This window comes from Diabrotica undecimpunctata, chromosome 4 (assembly GCF_040954645.1).
Source record: "Diabrotica undecimpunctata isolate CICGRU chromosome 4, icDiaUnde3, whole genome shotgun sequence".
Taxonomy (NCBI): domain Eukaryota; kingdom Metazoa; phylum Arthropoda; class Insecta; order Coleoptera; family Chrysomelidae; genus Diabrotica; species Diabrotica undecimpunctata.
Window position 1 is genome coordinate 13,658,023 of NC_092806.1, and position 9,873 is coordinate 13,667,895.

Here is a 9,873-nt window from a genome sequence, read left to right on the forward strand (position 1 = left end):
TATGCAAATTGCATATTTTGCATATAATGCATAAAAAATGCAAAAATGTCAAATTTTGCATATTTTTATAAAAGTGAGCATAAAGTGCATATAATTTGAAAATTTGATGTTAACTATATATTTTTATATTCAAACTTACAGATAGCATGAAATTGCCAATATTTAATTTTTTTTATAATCACTTGGTATTCAAATTCTTGGTATAGTAACTAATAAAAGACAGCGGCTTATAGTTTTGTCACGTTTTGTCCTGGAATTAAGGGTTTGTGTTTGCCAGTTTATGTCTCTAGGTAAAAATTTTTATTTTGACGGTCAGTTTCATTTGGTTTCACTTTTGTTGTAAAATTGGAGACGTAAACAACGTGTATTTCTAATTGTGAATAATTATTGTGCTTTCAAAATCCCGAAAATAAGCAATGTTTCAACTTGTATAAAACCTTACAAACAGCTATCTTATAAGTTTATTGCTCATGTTGTAGCAAAACCGTAAGTACATACGTATTATTTTTTATTTTATTTTAAAAATTTACACGGTGGTACAAACAAAGATTTTAAAATTGGAGATTATGTTTAAGAAAAGTACCGACACAAGGCTACTTCACAATAAATCGATGTATTTTTTTCTTTTTTCAAGTATTCTTTAAACTACTTGCGATAAAAAATAGGATACCTATTTAAAATTCAAATCATTCAATAGTTTACTGAAAGGTCGCTAACGTATCATATATTGGACTTAATTAACTAAGTTCTTTTAATTTATGCTCACAGTATTTTTTTCTCTAAATGTAAACAGAAAAGACCAAGAGCCTCTTGTAAATATTTGGGGGTTATTCCTTCTCATTTCTTGACATTTTCAAGATTACTATACCGATTTTTATTTGATTTAATTTAAATATTTTAATTGTTATGCAAAAACGATTCATTTTTAGTTTATTTCCACAATCTTAGATTTTAAAAATGGGTACAACTATAGAATATTTATATAATTTTTTAGATTTCATCTAAAAAAAAATTAAAATAGATCTGCATGTCAGAACCGCGAAACATTTAGCTAAAAAGTAAAAACCACATTCGATGAAAAATATCAACCTTCAGTGTCCAAGTGCTTTCAGTCAAGTTCCAAAAAACAAACCGAACAAGAAACTTTTACCGAAGACTTGTGTAGTGCATTAGTATCTTCTAATATACCGCTTTCAAAATTATCTAATGAAAAGTTTAGTTCTTTTTTAAAAAAATATTGCAAACAAAACATTCCCAGTGAACGAACTCTATAGAGAAATAATGTCAATTTGTTATACTCCTGAGTTATCCACAACATAAAAGCCGAAATAGGTAATACCTAATTACTTTTACATATGTGTGGACGAGACCACTGACTCGTCAGAAAGATACATTGTGCACTTATTGATTGGTGTACTTAGCGATGAAACCTTAACAAAATAGTATTTAATTCCCTGTAAGCAAGTGGAAAAAACCAACTCTCTAACAATATCACGGTTTCTACAAGAAGCATTAGCAAACTTTTGTCTTCCTGCTGCTATGCCTAATGATAAATTATTGCTTATTTTATCTGACGCCGCACCATATATGGTGAAAGAAGGACAAAATTTAAAAATATTTCATCCAAACTTAATACATGTCACTTGTTTAGCGCATGGAATAAACAGAGTTGCGGAGGAAGTAAGAAAAAAATGTCCACTAGTTAACAGTTAAATAACAAGCGTCAAAAAGGTATTCCTGAAATCACCTGTAAGAATTCAATGTTATAGAGATATGCTTCCTACTGTTCCTCTGCCACCGCAACCCATTCTAACACGTTAGGAAACATGGTTGGAAGCAGCTAATTCCTATGCTGATTATTTTGTTGATTAAAAAAAATAATTAACCTTTTAACGGATGTTAGTTGCCAATATTTATTGGAAGCTAAGCAAGTCTTCCAAAATAACATCCTCCAACTGCAACTATCATTTATAAAATCAAATTATAGTCCTGTCCAGAAAACTATAACTCAATTAGAATCCTTTAGAATCATTATTGTTAGAGAGTACAGTTTTAATAAAAGAATTTGAGTCATTGTGTCAAAACGTTAAAGGTACTATTGGAAAAGAAATTTTTTAAAAATTTAAAGTAACCATGGAAAAAATAGTGGTTACCAGGTTCTTTCTGAAGTGGTTCAAGTACTAGCTGGGACATTTTCCGAACCACTTAATTTAGAACCATCTATTATAGTAAATTTGAAAAATGCCCCAATTACATCAGTTGATTTCGAAAGAAGTTTTTCTATTTACAAATATATGTATTCAGATAGAAGCCATAAGTTTTTATTAGAAAATTTTGAACATCATTTGATAATCTATTGTTACCACAATTCAAAATAATATTATAGTAAATAAAAATAAATATTAAAGTAAATAAAAAAATATTGTAAATATTTTTTATTACATGCATATTTTCTAGATAAATATGCATATTTTGCATAAAATACTGCATATTTTTGAATAAAATACGGCATATTTATGCGCATATTTCATCCTTTTTTTATTGCATATTTGCCTAAGTCTACTTATGAACAACAGAAAATACCTTACTCTGTACAGTTTTTCCCGTAAATTTGGACACACTCCTGCCCACTCTGTCTCTTAGATTTTGCCACGTTTTCTTTCCAATGGTCTTTCTGAACAATTTTCTTTTTGGCACCTTTTGACACGTCCTTATCTAAAATAGCTTTGCGACTAGCCATTGCTTTAAAATACATTGAAACTTACAGTTTAAAATATAACATAACCTCAATCACATTATCAGAAATTCACCAAAACACGAGTTGATTTAGAGGCAAAAATATTTCTCAACTGTGCCAACACTTCACTAAAAAAAGTGTTATACCAACGCAAAAAACGGTAATACCGCAGAAAAAATTGGTACACTAACAGAGAACAACATAAACAGTTTATTTCTGTGTTCTCCAGAAGAAGGGCCCATAGGCCTATAGGCTCTTATTCTAGCCACCGCCTCAATTACATTACACCCTATATTAGCAATTGGTGGGAGTCGTTAGTGAGGATTGCTAGAGATAAATCGTCGCTAGAAGTATTGAATTTTTCTTTTGCTTCTTTAGAGCTATACAGCACTTGGTGAGCGTTAGCTTCAATTAGGAGATCCTTCCAGCGTTCCATATTCAGAGCTAGTCTTCTCCTGTCCACGAAGCGTTTATTCCTTCTACTTTGTTCCTGTCCCATAGGTTTTTCAAACATAGATTTTTAGACCAGGTTTTTATCTTTCATTCATAAATCATGCTCCACCCACCTCAATCATTTTAAGAATTATTTATTTAATGGCATGACTTAAAGATCCATTTCATTCACTCATATACACTGACCGACAAAAAAAGTGGCCACCCTATAATTTTCCGAAAATAAAAATTTATTGGAAGTTTTATGCACTGTTTCATATTGCATAATTAACATCTTTCATTTTTAAAACAAAAAATGGGCATTACTGCTTGATTCCTTAGCATAATTTATTTAACCCATTTAAGGCCACCGTCCTTTTAAAAGACCCCGCCACAAAGATGCCTATAATTTAATTATTTTTCGTATCGTATACCAAGAAACCATTATATTAAAAACAATTGACAATTGTTGTATAAATCTGGTGTTTTCTGCAGAATTTTTGAGGTTACCTGAAACACTGTTTATAGTTTCCTTACATGACAGATAGAAGGTGAGTAATAGTATATTACTTTATGAGGCGGAGAAGCATGACTTTTCTTGACGCGCCCGTAATAGAGGGCAAGTCAAGAAAAGTCGCTTCTTTGCCGAATAAAGTATACTAGTTTTTCTTCAAACGTAGCAATTTTCAACCATAAATAGTACAATTCATACACTATTTTTACTCGAAATTAACTGTGACAACTATCAAAGTTGTCTAGATGTTAGAAATTAAAATAATTAAGTCGTCGGTGGGATTTGCGTCTCCCTGGTTACAGTTGTTTGACAGTTGTTTGCAATTATTAAAGACAGCTTATTGTTGTTGCAACCGCAAGCGCAAATTTAGTGCGAAAATGGAAAACCTAAACGAAATTGAGTCCGCGGCTAATGATGCAGTAGCACGTTTGGGGCCCTCCAAGTCCGGAATAAAGTATCGGTTACGATACTCTATGATAAAATCCGAGTTAGTTATTAAAAAAAATGTGGATCTAAGCAAATTTTTAAAGTTACGTGCCTTTCTGAAAAAATCAAGCGAAGGATATACTGCAAAGAAGTCTAAAGTTTTCACTAAAGACAAGTTTGATAAATTTTTGTTTGAAGCGCCAGATAAGTTGTATTTAGGATTCAAGGTAAAAAAAATTATATTGCAAAGCATGTAGTATACTCTACTAAATTATAAAAATATTTCAGATTGTTTTGTTAATTGGGGTTACCGGCGCCTGTCGATGCGACGAAATGGTAAAAATGAAGACTGTGGACATTGAGGATAAAGAAAATGTAATAATTATCAAAATCCCAGACAGTAAAACACGACAAATTAGATCTTTTACGATAATTGGTCAAAACTACATTAAACTGTATAAAAAGTATGCATCACTGCGGCCTGAAAATTTCACAGAAAACCGATTTTTTATCAAGTACCAAAATGGAAAGTGTTACCGAAGCGTCATGGGAAGACATTCGATCGGTGCAGTAGCCCAAAAAGTAGCTAGTTATTTAAATTTAAACGATGCAAGCGTATACACGGGTCACTCTTTACGACGAACTTCAGCAACACTTTTAATTGATGGAGGCGGAAATCTAGAATGCCTCAAACGACATGGGGGCTGGAAATCAAGCACGGTTGCCGAAGGATATAATATAGAGGATTCAATAAGAAATAAGAACGATAATGCTCAAAAAATTTTAAACCCTCATGATTCGCCAACATCGGGAATGATTGCTGAAAGTTGTTCTCGACCATCAGTATCATCAACAATTACCAATGCGTATCAAGAGTCGGAAACATTTTTGCACGGTTTCAATTTTGAAAATGCCTCATTAACTAATTGTACTTTTAATATTACTATAAATAAAAATGATATTTAATTGTTGTTAATGACATTTGTATTGTTGCTTTGTGACATGTTTCATATTGTTGCCATGACAACATTTTTCCCTCCGCCATAAAGAAATGGGAAAAAAACTGCTGCCGGCGGAGACATCAAACTTTGACAGGATCAAGTTAGATAAGTAATGTCATCATTATTTGACGTTTGAAGAAAAAATATATTATTTAGATCCCTTAATTTCAAAGATATTTTATGTATGTATTTAAAATGCCTTTAATATTATATGTAAAAAGTTATATAATAGAAAAACTATTATTATTTTTGTATATTGGCTATCCAAGTTTGGTGTTCTTTATAAAGAACGGTGGCGTTTTTCGCTATAATAAGTATGAATATTTTTTTAGGTAGTGGACAAAACCTTTGACTTTAAGTGAGTTAATGGACAAGATAGAAAATCTGTCAGATAATGAACTTCCTGACGACATAATTATTTTTCCACCCAAAGATGGGGAAGAGACTGACGAGGACAGCGGTGATGAAGATGATGTGGAAATAAGTAACTTGCCAGGAAATCAACTACGAGTAGAGGCAGAGATAGTCATAAATGATCCAAAAACCCATACCAAATCCGATATAAATGAAGATGAAGACGAAATCTCTTTGCCGCACTCTAAAAAAAATACGTAAAAGTCTACAAAACAAGTAGCTCCTACAGTAAATGTAGAAGAACAGAAGAGCAAACGCCGCAAAAACTAATGATGGACCAAGAGAGATATACATAGCAAGATTTCAAATTGAAGTAAAATAGAAGGTCCAAAAAACATCATTTCTCCTGCAGATATTTTTTTACTATTTTTTGATGATACACTTATTCAGATGCTTGTTGAATTTTCACCTTATTGTCTAAGGACACACAAACTCGTTGTGCCGTTTGCCACAAAAATGTAATTTTTGCTGCAATAAATGTAATGTAGCACTACATCCAAAACAATCTTTTTATAAATATCATACAAACTAGCTATTTAAGATTTTTTTATTTTAATTTGTTGAAATGATTAGAATAAAAAACTTTGTTTTGTACTTTTAATTATTTGTTATTCACAACCATTGATTATGCCACCCGGCTTTTAAAAGGACACCATTTTTTGAAAAATGTATCGTATTTTTTGCAAAGTTTCTTCCATACTTTATTTTTGTCAATCTTAATAAGCCTAAAAATTAAATATCTCATCAATATAAGAGAATAAAAGTTTCGGCCTTAAATGGGTTTTAGAAGGCTACAAAAGAAAATAGTGTAATATCGAAACGAATTACAATCAGTAAAAATTACGAATGAATTTGAACAAAATTGTCTAATATCGGGCATTATGCCTCAAAAACATCAATAGCCGTTTGCATATGATTTGGAAGGGAAAGGGACAAATTTTGAATAAAAACTTGAGGAATACGTTCATATTCTTTACGAAGCATGTTTTGAAGTTCTGCAAGACTTTGTGGCTGTCCTTTTTTGCTTCTAACCCTGAGATGAAGTTTATCCCAAAGATGTTCGATGATATTCAAATCAGGGCTGCAGGCTGGCCATTGTAGAGTTTCAATTCCTACTTTCCCCAAGTAATTTGTTACGATTCTTGCAGTATGTGGCCGTGCATTATCATGCATAAAGATGAAACTGTCCCTAATAAAGAGACCAAATTAAACTACTGCTTCTGCCAAAACATCTTCTATATACAGGTGAGCATTCAGGAGGCTATTGTAAAAATAAGTTCAGTTCGAGTTTCAAATGAGATTCCAGTCCAAACTATGGCACCACCACCGCCAAACTTTCTTCTTTGGGAGATACAAACTTGGGCATATCTTTTATTTCTCCGTCCCCAAACCCTCTCTCGGCTATCGCCAGACTTTAAACAGAACCTCGATTCATCAGTAGGGAGAATTCGGCTCCAATCCTGTATATCCCAGTGTTGATGTTGTCGAGCAAAAATTAATCGATTACTAGTGTTTGGGTTATAATTCGGGAACAATAGCGGGCTTTCTTGTCATTAGTCCTCTTTCATTGTTCTCTTTTCAACCTTTCTCTCACTTACATTCTCATTTCTAACCTCCTGCAGACGGTTACTTGCAGCAATTGCAGTGGAATGGCGATTTCTTAAATGTTCCATCACAATAAAACGATCATCTTTTTGCGATACAAGTCTTCTACGACCGGAACCAGGTCGACTTGAGTATGCACCAGTTTCTATAAAGTGACGGAAAGCTCTCTGTACTGTAGTAGTTCTCGAAATACCTAAAGTTTTGGATACCTACATAAACTTAACTTCTTCCGTCTTGTAGCAATGCAATAATTTGAGCAACATCTACTGTAGATAACAGCATATCTTAATTCTTCACTTAGTCGAAATCCACGTTTGAAAATCTAAATTACTGTTTGATTGAATGTTTTTAACTGAGAAGATAAACAGCGACTGCAGAACACAACAACATAAACGCCAAAATTGTCAAAAACAGACATACATGATCGCAATAAATATTTAAATTGAAACGCAATATGAAACACTGCATAAAATTTTTATTTTCGGAAATTTATAGGGTGGCCACTTTTTTGCAGTTCAGTGTAGTTACCAAAGAGTAATATTGTGTCCATTTTAGTTAAATATCTAATTTTCAAAAGCATAATTATTACATATTTATAATAAAATAATAGTTTAATGTTATTACAAAATTATTAATAATATTTATTAATAAAATTATTTTCTCCGAGCTTCTGTGTTCCGCAAAAGTATCAATAAAGTCATCAAAGTTTAAAGATTGGGTCATAAAATTTTCAATAGACAGAATAGCCATGTTACGTAGCTTGGTTTATCACATCATCATTATCATTGGTGCTACAGCCCTATAAAAGAGCCTCGACCTTCCCAAGTCTATTACGCCAGTCAGATCTATCCATTGCCAACTGTTGCCAGTTTGCTGCGCCTATTTGTCTACCATCCTCATCTACACCATCCCTCCATCTGAGTTTTGGTCTACCCCTACTTCTACTTCCCACAGATTGTAACATAAGGATTCTTCTAGGAGGGTTGTTCTGCTGTGATCTTGCCAGATGTCCTGCCCATCTTAGTCTTCCTATTTTTATAAACGATACTACGTCTTTACCACCAAATATATGTTTATATCTGTGATATATCTCGTAGTTGTACCTCCTTCTCCAAACACCATTTTCACAGATGCCACCAAATATTCTTCTCAGGATCCTTCGTTCAAATATAAGCAGGAGATTTTCATCTGCCTTGGAAATGGTCCATGTCTCCGACCCATATGTCAACACTGGTTGTATAAGGGTTTTGTATATGGTTATTTTTGTTTTTTGGCTTAAGTTTCTGCTTCTCATATGTCTACTCAGTCCAAAATAGCATTTGTTTGCTAGGATTATTCTTCGCTTGATTTCTTTCGTCATGACGTTCTCCTTGGTGATCAGGGAGCCTAAGTATGTGAATTTGTCCACCACTTCAAAGGTAGAATTATCAACCGTGAATTGGTGGCCGATATTTCTGGCTCTATTGTTGGGTGTTGATGCCATTATCTTAGTTTTATTTTCATTTACTTGCAGGCCCATATTTTTTGAGGCGTTTGACAAGGTGGTATACATTTCTTCTAGCTTGCGTGTTGTGCGGGCAACTAGATCAACATCATCTGCATATGCCAAAATTTGAGATTATTTATTAAAAATGTTTCCTCTGCTGTCTATTTGGGCATCCCTGACCGCCTTTTCCAAAGCTATGTTGAAAAGGAGACATGCGTTTCAAATGCCTGTGATTGTTCGCCCTGTATTTTGACTTTGCAAACAACTTTACGCATTGTAGCCTTAACCAATCTTATCAGTTTATCGGGGATGTGGAATTCATCCATGGCTTCATACAATTTATTTCTTAGGACACTATCATAGGCCGATTTAAAATCTACGAAAAGATGGTATGTGTCGATATTGAATTCATTGGTTTTTTCCAGTATTTGCCTTAGCACAAAGATCTGGTCTGTTGTTGATCGACCAGGCCTAAAACCACTTTGATATTCGCCAAGAAGCTCCTCTGAATATTCACTCAGGCGACCATATAAAATACTCGAAAATATTTTGTATGCTGTATTAAGGAGGGTTATTCCCCTATAGTTTCTACATTCTAATTCATCGCCCTTTTTGTGTAGCGGGCAAACGATCCCAATACACCACTCTTCTGGGATTTGTTCCTCATTCCAGGCTCTCAGTATGATTTTATATATATGATTAGTCAGAGTAGCACCTCCACATTTAATAAGTTCCGCTGGTATACCATCACTTCCTGGAGATTTATTATTTTTTAGGTGTTTTATTGCATCCCGTACTTCCTGAATTGATGGAGGCTCCAATGGTGTATTGTTGTTTGCTCCTGAGGGTGGTTGATTTGGATCTTCTACTTCGATAGTAAGCAGTTCTTTATAGTGTTCCACCCACCTTTTCAATACTTCTTCTTTTGTATTGAGTATATGCCCCTCCTTATCCTTACATAGTCCGATCCTTGGTTTAAATTCTTTTCTTGCTTTATTTAGATTTTTATAGAATTTTCTTGTATGATTTTCCTTTTTTAATGTCTCAAGTTCTTCCAATATTCTATTTTCATAAGTTCGCTTTTTTCTCCGATGGATGTACTTCTCTTCTCTTCTGAGATCTTTATATTTTTGTTCTTTTTCTCGGGTTCTTCTTTGCTGCATCAGTTTATATGCATTGTTCTGGTTTATCATATCAAGTTTCTTAAATAGGTCTTTATTAATTTTAATTTCGAAAACGATCTTTTAGTACTATCTGT